General features: G+C 42.1%; 1 protein-coding gene across 1 annotated transcript in view; it reads left to right on the top strand.

The window, feature by feature from the left end:
• trps1 (trichorhinophalangeal syndrome I) overlaps positions 1-15016 on the top strand; it is a 201081-nt gene that overhangs the window by 34772 nt on the left and 151293 nt on the right. Inside the window, exons 7-9 of the mRNA XM_025064881.1 lie at positions 5978-6063; positions 11908-11964; positions 14604-14660. The gene's annotated coding sequence lies outside the window, so the exon portion shown is untranslated. The remainder of the gene's footprint in view (positions 1-5977; positions 6064-11907; positions 11965-14603; positions 14661-15016) is intronic.

Raw genomic sequence — 15016 nt, forward strand, 5'->3', positions numbered from 1 at the left:
TATGATATGATATGATATGATATGATGTAACCCAGCCACAGCTCCATGTTCCCAGGCTCAGGTTCAGCTAAAGTCCCAGTCACTGATCACTCAGTAAATACATCAGAGTTCAGTTGTGATTTCACGTTTTTCCTAAAACTCCGTCTCGTCCTCTGAGACTTTTCTTTGACAGCTGTGGTTCAGTCTAAAATGCTGCTTCTTTTGTCTTATCTTTACAAAAACCATATCCAACATTTACAGAACCGGCTGTCAAACATACAGTACATACCAATACTTCCAAGACACAAGATTAAAGCCAAAAAAACAGGAGAACGTCGGTCCCTCTGTTCTACATCTCTCTCTCTATTTCTTTTCTCTCCGTCTTTGGTCACAGATTTCTGATCATTAGGAGCCTCAGCAGAGGAGCAGCTGTGGCCACGCACACAACATGACGTCCTGCACACACACACACACACACACTCTCTCTCTCTCTCCAATGCAGCAACACATTTTCTTTTTTTTTTAAAGAAAACTCACACAAACAAATTCACAAATATAAGAAGTGGAGCGCCAGTTGTCAGGACTGGAGGAAAACAAACAGACACAGCAGACAGGTGGGATGTAAAAACAAACAAGATACCAAGGGATGTGATTAACGGGAGGGAAGGAGAACGGGAGGGAAGGAGAACAGAGAGGAGAGAGAGAGAGAGAGAGGAGCCGAGGAAAAATATACAGTATCCACAAACAAACAGACAGACAGGCAGACAGACAGGCAGACAGACAGGAAGACAGACAGGCAGGCAGACAGACAGACAGGCAGGCTGGGTGGGTGGAACGGAGAAATAGTGATGGTGGTGATGAGGAGAATAACTTTGGTTGGTTTAAAGAAGGAGAAGACAAGGGAGGGGAATCAGAGTTTCCATTTTCCAGTGCGTCACTTTGAAAACAGTCTATTCATTAGAGCATCAAAAATAACACGCCATGTTATGACCACTTCAAAGATGGAGCTGAATATAAACAGAAATATACAGAGGGGAGAGGGGGACGACAGAGATGCTCTGTCTCTGGGGCCAATTTAAAGCAGCAGCACTGTGTGTGTGTGTGTGTGTGTGTGTGTATTTGTATGCATGGACTTTGTGGATTGGCAGGACTGTAGTCAGAGTCAGGGAGGCGACAGCAGCTCCTCAGCTCCCACTATTGATCTCTTCATGTACCTGCTGCTGGAGGAGCCGGGAGTTTTTTAAAATTTGATTTATAAAAACATACAATATTAATTTGACCAAAACCAGAGGATGGATAAAACACCTTACTCACTCCTACATGTGTACTCCTGTGTACTAGTCGTACATTTATCCTTTAACAGTTACAGGTCACAGAATGGACGGGAAACAGTTTAAAAAATTGAAGGGAAAAACAACACACCCTGCTGTGATGAACATCTGCTCATGTCAGATCTCAGCTCCCTCTGGTTCATCAACTTTTTAAACCGTGAACCAGCGCTTCAAATATTCTGCTCTTGAAGTACCAGCAGTATGACATTCAGTACACAGGACTAGGAAGAAAAATACTTAAAACAGTAGTAAAAAAAAAAACAAATATTAAAACGTGAAAACCAAAGAAACACTGTTCACCACTGTACTCACCTGTACCACCAGTTGGACACAGGCCGTAGCTTGACAACCACTGTTCAGTAGGTAATCATTGTAGAAACTATGATGTTGCAGAGACACAACAGCAGGTGTTACAAAGCCGTGGCTGGCGGACTGAAATGTTACCCACGACCTCTGGTCATAATGAAGACGAATGACAAGTGAAAAGAAACAGATTTCCACGATCCGACGGGTCGTCCTGTAGCTCAGCTTAACGGTGCGTTCAAGTGTCTGTTGGTAACATGGACACGAACACACACCCACCTGTGAAGCCCACGTGTCACCCCCGGTGGTCCTGTGTGTTCTTATCAGTGTGGTCACTGCTGGACGACCTACAGGTCATCACTGAAGTTGACGGGGATTTTCCTCCTTTCTCCCCCCTCCGTCTCACCTCTCCCCTCTTTGGCACCACTCTGCCTCACCAACATGTGATTAACCTGTGGGTTGGAAACGCCGCTCCTGTCCACTCGGTGTGAGATTACATGGCCTTGGGATATTGATATTTCCATGTAAATGAGGACACATGAGCTGTGGTGCGGAGCAGCCAGCTGCAAAGACCGGTTTATTTTCAAGCCAGCGCTCAAAGCTCCAGACTAATTTAACAGTTGTTACAAAAAAAACACACTGGGATTTTGGGAGATTGGCCCACTGATGAACTGGCCTGCTAAGTGATGAGAATACACACGTCTAAATTGTCTGCGTGCCCTCCATGGTAACAGCGTTCCTAGCTGCTGTGCAGTGTCTTCACGTCCCAGTATTTAATCAGGTGCCTTGGCACAGAGGAGCGGAAGAAATTGGAGAAAGATGTGAGTTCACACAGAGCTGGATGGATCAGAAGTGTGTGTGGGCAACACACTCCCAGACAACAATTCAATAAGCAACTGTGCTGTGTGACGGCAGTGGGAGTTGGATTCTATCATCAGAGTAGTATGGATTTTACAAATGTACAAAAACATGGAGTGGAGTTTCACCCGTGGTTAACGCTGAACACTCTGTCACCAAAGTCAGGGAGTCTGGATTCACTGGAACAAAGTGGAAGGAAACGCTTTTTTGTGTGTGAAAAATTTCCCAAGAATTATTTAATATAATTATATTCATATAATAATTGAATTTATTGACTTTTACTTTTGGATATATTTTTAATATTTTTTTTTTCAAAACCTAGTTCCTTAATAAATATTAACTATTTAACTAACCTTTCTGTTAGCTTTAAGGACAGGGTAAACTTTGGAGGATACATTTTGGAGTAATGCATCCATTCTTTGGTTAGTTTGACATTTATCATTGATGACTGTGAGTATTTACCTAAAAACTAAATGAAGTTCATTCTTTAATCCCCCCCAAGTTGCAGAAAAGTATTTCTCATTGATGACTGTGAGTATTTACTACCCCCCAAGTTGCAGAAAAATAATAATAAAAAAAGTTACATCAATGCAATAAATTCTAATTTGACATCAACTAATTTGGTCACAGTAGATTCAAACATGTGTCAAAGTCAGACAGCATCAGGAATCATGTGATTCCAGTGGTGACACTTTATATTTTTCACACAGAAAAAAGAGTTCTTTTCAAATGACTGAGGTTCAGAGTTAATGCTGTGGCGTCCTCGTGTCAAAGGCCAAGACATTAGTGTGATTCCAGAGGAGCTGCAGACAAAAGAAAGACGTCAGTGGATTCTTTGGTTTGTGAAAAAAACAAAACAAAAAAACAGGGAAAAAAACGCAGCCTGCCTTTTGAAGCCAGTAAAAAATGACAGTGGTTTTATCAGAGCTTGTTTGATGATTGTTTTGCCTGTTGTGGCAGGAAACACAGTTGATGAAAGCACTGAGAGGAAGTCGGTAAACTTGTGGGCCGTAAAAAGGCAAACATTGCCCCCGGACGTGTTGTAAAGCTCGGTGGAGCCGAGGGGAACTGCGGGGCCGAGTAATAACTCTTTGCAGGTTTATCACCGTTAGTGACCCACTTTTATTTTGATCTATTAATAACATTAAGACTGTGATTATCACCTTTAATGAAGGACAGCGAGGTGCTGTTTGTTTTTGGTGTTCTGTTGTTTAATGGCCTCAACATGTTGTTTTACTGACGTCCTTCCAGACTCCAGTGGTGTTAGCTGTTGCCTTTATAGTTTCCAGTGTTTGTCCTCAGTGACTGGTCGTGTTCTGTCCCAGCGTCTGACAGTTTGAATCTGGAATAAAGATCACCTGGACAGCCAACGATCTGAGACTGAAACATCACTGACAGCAGTCGACACCTGAGTTTGGCCTCCGTCTACAGAGACGAATACTACTGCAGAGACGAATACTACTGCAGAGACGAATACTACTGCAGAGACGAATACTACTGCAGAGCAGAATACTACTACAGAGCAGAATACTACTGCAGAGAATACTCCCTCCTGGTTCTAGTTAACAGTGATTTACACAAACATCCCTTTCGAGACGAATACTACTACAGAGACGAATAATACTACAGAGAGGAATACTACTACAGAGGATACTCCCTCCTGGTTCTACTTAACAGTTATTTACACAAACATCCTTTTTGTTTGATAATTAAGGATCAGAACATGAATAAAAAAACATCTTTTATATTTATTCTGTATCAAGTATCAGTTTGTCAAACCAAGTGAAGCCGTTAGACTGTCACGCAATTTCTTGCAGGGCCAACAGGGGGAAACAAACGTACCTGTTGGCTCAGTAATCACATCACTTGTTTAAAGGTAAATTCAAACAGTTTTTCTCCCTGTGAGGAGGACAGGTCTGTCCCCCTCACACACTGACACAGGTGGGTGTCTGTGTGACTGTTGACGGTCTGTGAACCCAGGGTGAGATTCAGTGTGAGATCCTGCAGCGTCAGTGTCCTCAGCTTCAGAGGAACCATGTCTTTGATCAGTGCAGGGTTTCAGGGAGGGTGATGTCAGAGGTAGGATCATTTGGAGCTAATACACAGTTAATAACAGAGTTATCAGTGGTCTTCAGTCTGACGGGGACAGACCAGTGAGACGGAGACGGTGGAGACAGACGGTGTCCACTTGTGATAGGAATTATAAAAACAACGTGTTTCACCCCAAGTGGATGAAGACTAATGAGATTCAGATTGAACAAAAAGTGAAGACTAGCTGTGGTCAGGTTAGAATACACAAACACACATGCTGACAGTAGCTCTTTATTCCATTAACACACACACACACACAGAGAGAAAAGGACGGGCGTGCTGACGCACACGGCCACCAGAAAAAAGCCCAGTTTAACAAACAAAAGTAACAAACCCAAATCTACTTAAACCTGAATTAAACATTTTATCGTGCTTTAAGCGCATTTCTCCGCAGCCATCGGATAAACACACAAATATATTGAGAAATACGTTCCCTCTGTGAAACGTTGTAACGATTATCGGATTATCGTTTCATCTTTTGTTTTGGAGGAGCCGACTTGAAATTCCAAACAGATCGGGATAAAAGGAGGCTTTGAAGTTTGATGACTGTTTAACTCCGCTCGTCCTCGTCTTCCTCCCCGCTCTCTTCAGATTTCTTCTCTGTCGTTTCAGACTTTTTTTTATCTTTAATCTCTCCGTCTGTGTCCAGGCACTGACCTACTGACGCTCTCTCCAGGGTCAGAGGTCAGGACGGACTCTTTACTCCAGGAGAGTCTCCTTGATTAAGACGTCCTCCTTTTATTTGCTCCTTTCTTCACCTCCACTCCTCCTCCTCCTCTGCTCCTCTCACATGTGTTGCGGTCGTAACGCTAATTGAGCGTTCCTAAACATCCCAGAACCTAATCCCGCTCTGATGCCTTGGTTCAATTCCACAGTCAGATTACGGAGCAAATTCCTCTCAGACTGACTGGTGGATGAGGGCATATAAACACTGAGCTGAGTGAGTGTGTGTGTGTGTGAGTGTGTGTGTTCTCTTCATTCGTAGATAACTGGGTCTTAAGATAATATGCATGGAAAAGCATTGTTGATGGTTGATGGAGAAATAATGAAACGATTATATTAATTAAGGTGAGATTCAGCGTTCATGATCTGGACTGAAAACCAGGTTCAGTTCCTCCATGTTTGTAGTCCTGTTGCTGGTGTTTAACCTCAGGAGGATTTAAGTGACTTGTCGTTCTCCTTCCCACCGAAATATTTAGTTCCTCCAGATTATATAAAGTTCTCTTTTAGCACAGCTTTGTTTTACAGAGAGATTTGTAACAAAGACGTCGTAGTAAAGACAGTGTTTGTTCGTCAGGTGGTAAAATCACCAAATATATATATATAAAAAAATCAAACCTTTGTGTCTGTAACAGCTGGAATAACACCAGGAATAACACCAGGAATAACCGTGGTTATTCCCTCTTGTGTTGCAGCTGTCTCTCCGGTGACATCGTCCCGTCTTGACAGATGACATGGATAATTGTGGGCGACGCAGCAGCAGCAGCACTGGCACACACAGGTAGGAGTGGAGCAGGTGTGGATGATTACACTGATTTTCTTTGATTGACACCAGATTGTGAACGACTGCAAAGTGAGCAGATCATTTTACAGTAGAGCGAGGTGACGATGGTTACAGCTAAACCTGCAGCGCTGGCTTTCCCACAGTTTTTATAGGTGCTTCAAATACACACTGGAGAATGACAATAACATGAAGGAATGAATGAATGAATGAATGAATCAATGCTACTCAGGCAGAAGATACAGAGACACGATAACATGAAGGAATGAATGAATGAATGCTAGAAGATACAGAGACACATGTGTGATGTTACAGTCGAACACTTCCAGCTACAGTCAGGTTGTTTGTTTTTACTCAGCTGATCAAATTACGAGGTTTTTGAAGAGTGTGTCACGATAACTTTTTTAGCCTTGAAAAAACACCAAAAGAAAAATAGACAAAGAATGACTAACAGTTAATTAAATCAGAAGAGAGACCAATGAATCTGTAGGTTTAACATAACCAAAACACTGGCGATGAGCCAAAATGTAAAACGATTTGAAGGATTGTTTGTTCGTTTGACCTCTGACATCCGTCGATCAGCAGTGATTTGAAAATACATTTTATCACCAGAAAGACCAGATGTGTGGACTTTTACCGTGTCGGCTCCCTTGACTTTTCAGCAGTGAATGAAATGACCACATGAAGAGAACCACATCAGGCATTACAATAACATACAGAGCTAAGAGGATTAGCCGCTGCAGTCGAACCCAACACCTCAGTGTTTCGACCACGGCGACACGCTCTAATCCTACAAATAGCTTCTTCTATGTTTTTGTGTGTTTAATCCCTAAAACCCTGCATCTAAAGTTGCAGACACAACTTTTCTGGGTTTTTTTCTGTATTTAAAAAAAACCCAGCCACTTAGATAAACCGCAGAGAAAACAGAAACGTTGGCGATTAGCCCCCCACGGAGAGGCTCAAATCCATTTCCTCTTATTCAGCTTTTAAAGGTCCAGACCCTGAAGTAGCAGTAATGGCCGACTGGAGCAGTGATTCATGTTGTAGTAATGATTCATGTTATCCTGCTTAGCCCCCAACAATCCCACCACCCTCCAAACCAGACATAGGTTGTAGCAAAACATAATTAATGGGGCTCTATTCTCCACACACACCCCTGTGTGTTTCGCCCTCTCCAGGAGCACCGAGTTTGTAGCTGGTTATCAGTCATGTCTACATTTCCTGCCTGTAATTTGAACTGGGGCGGACCACTGAAAAAGCTGACCTGTGGGTAGCTAAATGACACACACACACACACACAGAGAGACAGAGTGAAGTGTGTGAGACTGCGTGAACATGAGGTCACGGGGTCATCACATGTCAAGGAAATCTCAGAATGTGAGTCCACAGCAGCCACCAGCTGTTTATTGACGGTCCAGGCTCTCCGTCAGGAATGTTTGGCTTGGTTTTCGTGCAACTCGGCCATTTTTCATTACCCAGCTGTGCCACCAGGGCGCCATATGTTCATTACACAGCTGAAGGGCAGAGTAATATACAGCAGCTCCTACGCCCTACCATGTGAAACCTTTTTATTTTGAATTATAAAAGCATGAGAAGCTACTGGCCACTCTCACCCCCTCACCCCCTCAGTCTCTCACCCTCTCACCCTCTCATCATCCTCATCATCCTCAAATAGACTTTAATTACTGCACCCTCACCCCCTCATCATCCTCATCGTTCTCAAATAGACTTTAATAACTGCAGAATATATTGAATTAAAGGAAATGTGAAAAGGAAGAGTCAGAGAGTGTTAGTTTAATTTTTAATTCTTAAAAAGAAATAAACAACAACCACTGATGACCAAAAGTCCAAAATTAACCTTGAAAGATCAGTGTTTACCTGCATCAACACCAGTGCTAATGTTCTGCTAACGTCCACCTTAACATCTGTCATACATGGATCTGCCGTGTGTAAAAAGTCAAAGACGTCATTAGTTCTCTGAACGCCACCTGTTCAGTCAGGAGTTTGATGAAACATTAAAGCCTGAATAACAGTAGTTGAACAAACACTGGACTAAACCTTAGCCTCAGAAACAGTTCAATGTTAGCCGCAGAGATGCTAAAGGTCGTCACCTTCTGTTGGGTCTGCCTGTGTTTGCCATTGTCTGCTTCTGTAAAACCTCCCATAATGCAACAGAGGTCCGAGCCTGCTGTACCACACACACAAACACATCTGTTTGTGATTCTCACCATGAAACCAATGGGATAAACACACATGTATTTATGTAACCAAATTATCTTTAGTGAATGTATGAAGGTTCAGGTTGATCGGAGTTATTGGCCAGGTTAGCAAAATACATCCACGTTTGGGAAAATGAGATTCAAATAAAAAACCAAAAATATTAATAATAATTCATATTATTATTATTATTAATGATAGTTGGATAAATATTCAATTAAAATTATATGATTTAAAATAAATCGTATATGAAAATATAAGAATTTATAAATATAAAGATGTCTCTCCTCAGACCAATCAAATAAGAGTGTTGGATCCCAGCAGGGAGATGGGGGTGAGGAGGTCAACCTTCCCCCCCAGTCTCACCTCAGCAGCAAAGACCCAGCCGTAAATGGTGATGACAGCGCCCCCTGCAGCTCCCCTTCTCACCCATAGACAATAGAAAATAGAAAATGGACGGGCGCAGAAATTAACATTTAAGTCACGACGTAATGTCACAATCATGATGTTACAAACTAATGCATATAAACACACACACACACACACACATTTGTCCAATTAAAGATGGCGTCCAATCACATCCTCTCTCTCCTCTCGTCTGTTTTCCTCCTGACGGTCATATCAGTGACCGTTCTGCTTTCTTCTCAACAGTCTGTCTGACTGTTGACTTTAGCCTTGTTCCTGTGTCACCCCCCCGACCCTCCACCCCGTCCTCCCCCATCCTCCCCCCATAATTGCTTGCTAAGCTGTTTCAAAGGCAGGTGCAGTTTAACTGAAAGACTTCTCTGTTTTCACAGTAACTGCTTTAACCTGCCAACCGGTGTCGGGGTGTGTGTGTGTGTGTGTACGGTAGCATGTGTGGTTATGTGTGTGTGTGTGTGTGTTGAAGTGACGTCAGTCATCACGTCTGACAGCTCCCTTCCTGGAAACACACCTAAGAAAACACACACACACACACACACTCTTCACGTGTATGTGCGTTCTCAGCAACATGTGGAGGGTTAACTTTGACACAAACGTGTGTGTGTGTGTGTACACACAAACATGCATGCAGGCGCTCCTTTGAAAACGCACACACACACACACACCTCATCATGTTGCTGATGGAGGAAAAGCTGACGTCTCAGGAAAGTCAACATTTTGGGTGGCTGACCTTTTCTGATTGATAGCCTCGTTTGTGAAACTCCTACAACTTGGAGCAGATATAAAGGAACCTTTGAAGCCCTGTTTTCAGATGTGTAACACACAGCCGTAATGACAGGTTCTTGGGCAGACCAGGTCCTCAGGCTGTTTCATTTGTACCATTTTTTTTTTTTAAATATGTGGCCGTCCTGACTGTTTATTTCTGTAAAGAGAGACACGGAGAGAGAGAGAGAGAGAGAGAAATGAAATAATTAAAGTCGGTCCTCAGCCGTTAAAACATGTCATGAAAAAGATGTTTTCTTTTTTGTACAGCACAGGAACAAAACATGTTCAATTTTTTTAACTCATGAAGCAGAAATATTGCAGCAATGACATAAAAACGGAAGAAATTGTTGTTTTATTTCTGAACTGATAAATCCTGGACCGTGACGCACACACAACAAGAGTTTACACAGAACAACAAAACACATCAACAACCTGGAGGAAGTGACTCACCAACGCTGCTCCTCTAATGGAGTGGTTTAAAAGACAAAGACAAATAAAATGTAAGAAATAGCATCATATTATTTGATATGAAAAAATTTTTTGTTTGAATAATAGATATAACTTTTTAATGTCTGACCTGTAATATTAGAAGTCAGTTTTGATTTTTTTTGTTTCAAATGCTAATGACTGCCCCCTCTAAATCAATGTTACACTGGTTTTTTTTTAATTAACCTAAATCAAACAACAGAATCTCTAAAATGGTCCAAATGAAATATCCTGTCATGACGGTTCTGTCACATCTGAAAACACAGCTTTAAAGGTTTAATATTAAACAGCTCGTCTTAGCTAAAGCATAACTAAGTAAAATCATAGCAGCTAGAAGTTATATGAAAGGAGGGCTAACAAAAAATGTAGTTTTTAAAACCGACAGTCAATCTATTATGAGCATTAGAATTCTAAAGAAGAAGAAGAAGAAGAAGAAGAAGAAGAACTCTGGGGTTCCCTGTGTTCCACTCTGTCTCATTGTGAATTCCCTCATTTAAGAAAAACAGTCAAATTCATTCCTCACACAGATGGGACCAGGCAAGGTTGATTTCATTAAAATAGCCCATCTGTGTGAGAGACCAGGTGAGGGAAACAGAGAGAAGGGAGGGAGGGAGGGGAGGCAGGGAGAAGCCTGAGGGAGACAAAAAAAAAACAACAAGAAGAATCAACTTAAGAAACCTTCTTCTGTCCCACGATACATTTATAAAAAACAAATCTTCCTACTCTCCTGTGATTGTTCTGCTGAGAACTGAAATGGACAAGAGAAACGTTCTTCTTCTTCTTCTTCTGATTATTATTATTTTAATAAATTGAATATATATAAAATGGTACATTTCTGTCCTGCTACATAATCATAGAGTCACTGTAGAGCTGAGACAAAACAACATTTCCAAATATTTATTTTTTTGGTGGTACTGTATATAAAGACTGATGTTGATTCTAACGTCTCATCTAAAACTACTCTGTGAGTCAAACCTCCGGCATGGGGGCCGTTCGTGCCACTTGGATGGGTTTAATGTGGCCTGTAGCTCGTTTTATTATCTGTTTTTCAGACGAGGGGAAGTCAGTGTTTTCAAATGGCACTGGTTGATATTACAACAATACAAATATATTTTAGATTTATTTTGGATATTTTCATGGACTTTAGTTTAGTAAATGTATCCAACCTAACACTTATTCTTACTTAACTTTTTTGAATTTTATGTATTTGGTTTCTATCTTTCATGAAGCATTTTTATGCCTTTTTTTCCACTGAAAAATACATTTAATCTGTACTCGTTTGAAGATACTATTTGACTAATAATGTAAATAAATACAGTACAGGTCAGCTGACAACAGTAACTGACACAGTAACTGACACAGTAACTGACACAGTAACTGACACAGCAGTATAAATACATCTGTGAAGGTGATGTCTGAACAACAAAAATAAAAAATAATAAAATGAGTGTAGATCATGTTAAATGGAGTGAGTGTTCAACCTGCACACAGCCAATGTCAGCTGATCTCAGTTACACTCACACACATCCACAGTCTGTGCTGATGTATTGGACGGGGGGGGGGGGTTTCTCTCCCCCCTCGTCGTCTCCCTGCTGCTGTGTTTGTGGCAGCTACAGTTTGTATCACTTTCCTCCAGGAAAACAGGGAGTTTAGCTGACCTGCCGTAGGTGAAAACAAGCATTAAATGAAATGAAAAACCCCTCTCTTCCTCTGGGTCTGCAAAAAACAAATGAGGTCATGCCGCTTCGCCCCGCAGCTCTGGAAAAGATGTAACTTTCCCTCTCCTACGGAGCGTGATACCAGATTCCTCATGTTCAGAGGTGTAGTCCGGGGCGGCGTGCACCGCCCTGACCGAGGCTTCATAAACAGAAAGCATTAATAACGCTCCTCTGTGTGTGCGTCTCCGCATCGTCCTCCCCTCATTAACCCACGCTGTTACTTTATGTCTTCTAGGAGGATCAACTTTATCACCTCTGCAGGGAAATTCTGCTGGTCACCTGCAATAAAAAGGTTAGTCCATGAATTACACAAACAATCCCAACTTCACACACCTCATTTCCACTCGGTCATCAATCACACGCTCACCTGTGTAAACCTATACCCTAACGCCATTACTGGTGCGTACATACGCCGGGTCAGAGACGGGAGCTGCAGCAGCTGCTGCTGCTCCTGTTGGAGGTAGAGGAGAAACTGAGCAGAAACTCATCACAGTAGAAGTAGTTAGGAGAAACGGAGGAAATAAAAACACACAAACACTCTGAGGTCCAGCAGCTGAATATGATTGGTCACTGCATGTCAGGAGGAGACAACCACGAAGCACCTTTTGACCTTTCTGTCACTCCTCTGGACATCATACAGGGTCACTCACACTAATACTTGTATTTTCTCTGACTTTTTGACCCAAATTCAAAGTACTTACTGATCAGAGCCGTAGTTTCCAGAGCTGGGAGTGGATCAGCAGACTGTGTGACCCAGATACATCCAGATTGTTCTGTAACTCCTGGCTCAGTTTTGTAACATGTCCATCAACGTGGCTTAGATTTGTTTGATAATGACGATCATGTATGTGTGTGTGCTATACAGGGCTGCCAAAGTCAACATGATAATAATGAGTTAAGTAGAGATGAGATGAGGTCAGACCTGTGTGACCGGCAGTCAGGATCACGGATCACTGTTCTTCAAGTGACAATTTTAGCTTCAAACCTCCGCCTTAAACTCCTCCTGACATGTAGCTGTAGCTGCTGATGTGAACTGAGGTGTCAGCAGTAACTCGATCTGGAAAATGGAGAGCTCTCCATTGTGAACTGTGAGTCTACGATTGAGCTGAACTGAACAGAGGAGGTGAACAGCTGTCAGTCACACTGGTGGTTCCCAACAAAGAAACTCCGTCTTATTAATCCACCTATGAATAACCACGCAATTAATGGTACATTTCTGGCCTGCTACATAATCATAGAGTCACTGTAGAGCTGAGACAAAACAACATTTCCAAATATTTATTTTTTTGGTGGTACTGTATATAAAGACTGATGTTGATTCTAACGTCTCATCTAAAACTACTCTGTGAGTCAAACCTCCGGCATGGGGGCCGTTCGTGCCACTTGGATGGGTTTAATGTGGCCTGTAGCTCGTTTTATTATCTGTTTTTCAGACGAGGTGAAGTCAGTGTTTTCAAATGGCACTGGTTGATTTTATAACAATATAAATATATTTTAGATTTATTTCATGGACTTTTTGATACGTTTAGTAAATTCAATTTAATTTAATTTAAAATAAATATCATTGATATGACTTCTCTCATGTTTGCATGTCAAGTGCAGCTGCTCTGCCTTCACCTCAGGGTGAATCTAAAAAAAAAAAAAAAACACAACAATGAGACAAAGAGGAAACATTACACCTGGAACCCTGAACAATGTAAGATTATAATAAAAAAATAAAAATAAAAGCAGTTTCTGCTCCGCCCACATTTTTGAAATTTCACATCTTTAGTGAACTCCCCTCGTAAAACCTGCAACATTTCAAGAAACGGTTCTCAAGGAACAGTTGGGGTGTACACACTCTCTCAGTGATTGAACATTCCGTCTCTCCGTCTTCTCCCTCCCTGATTAGGCTCACGGAGCTCTCTGGTCTGAACACCTTTTCATTAACAGCACCGTCTCATGAAATGTTAATGTCCTGATGTGGTGACGTCAGGACATTAAAGAAACTCCTTGACTCTGTTTCCTGTGCTAGGTCTCTTTCTCAGCATCAGTAGTAGTAGCATTAGCAGCAGCAGCAGCAGTAGCAGCAGCATTAGCAGCAGCAGTCGTCCCACAGATAATGCACACTGGGCGTTTATCTTTACAGTGAATTATGGTACACAGCTCTCCCATTGACTCTCTGCACAAATGTGACTGTGTGTCTCTGAGTGTGTGTGTATATGCATAAGTGTTGAGTTATTACCCTGCACTGGCTGGTGTCTATGCTTGTGTGAGTGTGTGTGTGTGTGAGTGTGTGTGTTGAATTGAATTATAGCATTGCACTATCTCATTGACTTCAACTGAGTCCCATTTATCACAACTTAACCATGGAAAAAGACTATGGACAAAATGCTGTTTTAGCAGAGTGTGTGTGTGAGTGTGTGAGAGTGTGTGAGGGAGAGGGAGTGTGTGAGTGTGAGTTCAATAGTTTCTTAGAATGGCTGAATGAATGAGTGAATGAAATGTCACCTAGCTGCACAAAACCTGTCCATGTACCGCCCTTAGGCCCTGGGCCACAGTTTGGAAACCACTGCATGACTAACCATATTATAAGCAGACGGTCATACAGCAGCACTTGCTGTAATCAATAAGATATAAAGTAGATGTGTTTGTAAAGCCCCTCCGTGTTGTTACTGTATATATATATATATATCTAATCCATTCCTGTTGACCTTTCACTGTAATAACTGAGCTCTTCTCTACGCATCTGTGAGGAAAGGTCAGGAAAGGTCAGCGTGGAATGGAAATGGAATCAAACATCAGCAGAACACAGACTGGATCTGACCGATAACAGACATGATTCTCATTTGTTCCTGGGTCAGAGCTCCAAAATGTAGTTTTCTCTGCAAGGATTTGACGACAGCCATGATTTTCGACACCCCGGAAATAATATCCCTGTGTGTCTCACAGGACGGACGAAGGCTGGAGGGACGGGGGTGAGGACGATGATGACGGCAGAACGAAGAGGTAAGAAGTGTTTTATTTTTTTAAATCTCAAATGTATTTTCCTGCTCAGCAGTGACTCAGTCGTCCGTTTGGTGGAGTAGAGTTCCAGCAGTGAGGATGTAAACAGCACAAATACAGGGTTTTTATTTCACTTTGAGCCTCTCTCTCTCACACACTCACACGCGCACGCAGAGAGTGTGATCCTGAGTTTACCTCCACAGTGACAGTTTAATAACAGCAGTTGTCTCTTTGGTTTATGGCTGGCACTACAATCACACCTGCATTCAGTGTTTCAGCTCCTGCTTTGGAAACACACTGATCACTTTCTCTCTCAGAATCATCCGCCAACCGGCCTCCTCCCCTGACTTTCCGTCTTT

Source organism: Cynoglossus semilaevis, chromosome 18, assembly GCF_000523025.1.
Source record: "Cynoglossus semilaevis isolate Cse_v1.0 chromosome 18, Cse_v1.0, whole genome shotgun sequence".
NCBI classification, from domain to species: Eukaryota; Metazoa; Chordata; class Actinopteri; order Pleuronectiformes; family Cynoglossidae; genus Cynoglossus; species Cynoglossus semilaevis.